Below are 877 nucleotides of genomic sequence, written 5' to 3'. Positions count from 1 at the left end.
TGTGTGTGTGTGTGTGTGTGTGTGTGTGTGTGTGTGTGTTATTATGGGGTGTGCAGTGTGTGTGCCTGTGTGTCACATTTTTATTACCCCTTGTTTTCAGAAGAGGGGGCCAACAATTCCCTCTGGAAGAGAATGCAATGTCCAGAACAACATTCAAAGCTGTCTGGCCAGCATGTTTTAAAAGTGTCTATCTCTGCAGAAAAGAGTAATTCAGAACAGAATTAAGAAGCCAATGACAGTGCCCATGTTTGTTATGTGGACCATTTAAAAACCACCAAGGCAGTTAGGCAGGCATTCTTTGTACAGAATCACTTCCTTCTGACTCAACCAGCATTAGGTAAAATATAAAAAATAGACCACATAGCTTAGTGTGGATTGGTCTTAAAGCTCTCTTTCCAGGCAGCGCAGAGCATGCTCACCTTAAGTGTCAGTCATTCTGTCAATCATCTATTTTAGTTGTTCAAAGTCACTGGAGCCGGAAAAGTCAACCTCTTCACTGGAATGTCAAATAAGCAGTGTGGCTCAGCTTTCCTCTTTTATTTTTCCACTCCCCGCATGGACACACCTAAGGTCTATTTCACAAAACCTAGATAGCAGATTAAGCAGGGATATTCCAGTTATCCTAGCTCGTTTTATCCTTGACTCGGTTTCACAAAAGCAGAGGTACCTAAGTTACCATGGAGATGTAGTCTGTGCAGCTAGCCTGGTCCTGACCAGGATCTTAAGGATAGCCATGAACGTGCTTCTATTCAAATTACTAGTCAAGCCTTGCATTATCGGTTATCCTGGATTTGTAAATTCAGCTTTTGTGAAATAGACCCCTGGTGATGACAGCTGTCTGCTACTGGATCAGCTCAGAACACACACACACACACAC

At 42.9% G+C, this 877-nt stretch overlaps 1 protein-coding gene and 1 long non-coding RNA gene across 4 annotated transcripts in view; one reads left to right on the top strand and one right to left on the bottom strand.

The window, feature by feature from the left end:
* Nucleotides 1-877, top strand: part of bmpr1bb (bone morphogenetic protein receptor, type IBb) — a 55,063-nt gene that overhangs the window by 18,619 nt on the left and 35,567 nt on the right. The window lies entirely within an intron of this gene.
* The window catches only part of LOC116704771 (uncharacterized), a 13,042-nt gene continuing 12,921 nt past the window's right edge, over nt 757-877 (bottom strand). Inside the window, exon 3 of the long non-coding RNA XR_004335771.1 lies at nt 757-821. This is a non-coding gene — a long non-coding RNA (uncharacterized LOC116704771). The remainder of the gene's footprint in view (nt 822-877) is intronic.

The sequence above is a fragment of the Etheostoma spectabile genome, chromosome 16 (assembly GCF_008692095.1).
Source record: "Etheostoma spectabile isolate EspeVRDwgs_2016 chromosome 16, UIUC_Espe_1.0, whole genome shotgun sequence".
Lineage (NCBI taxonomy): Eukaryota > Metazoa > Chordata > Actinopteri > Perciformes > Percidae > Etheostoma > Etheostoma spectabile.
This window is presented reverse-complemented; position numbering and strand designations above follow the sequence as displayed.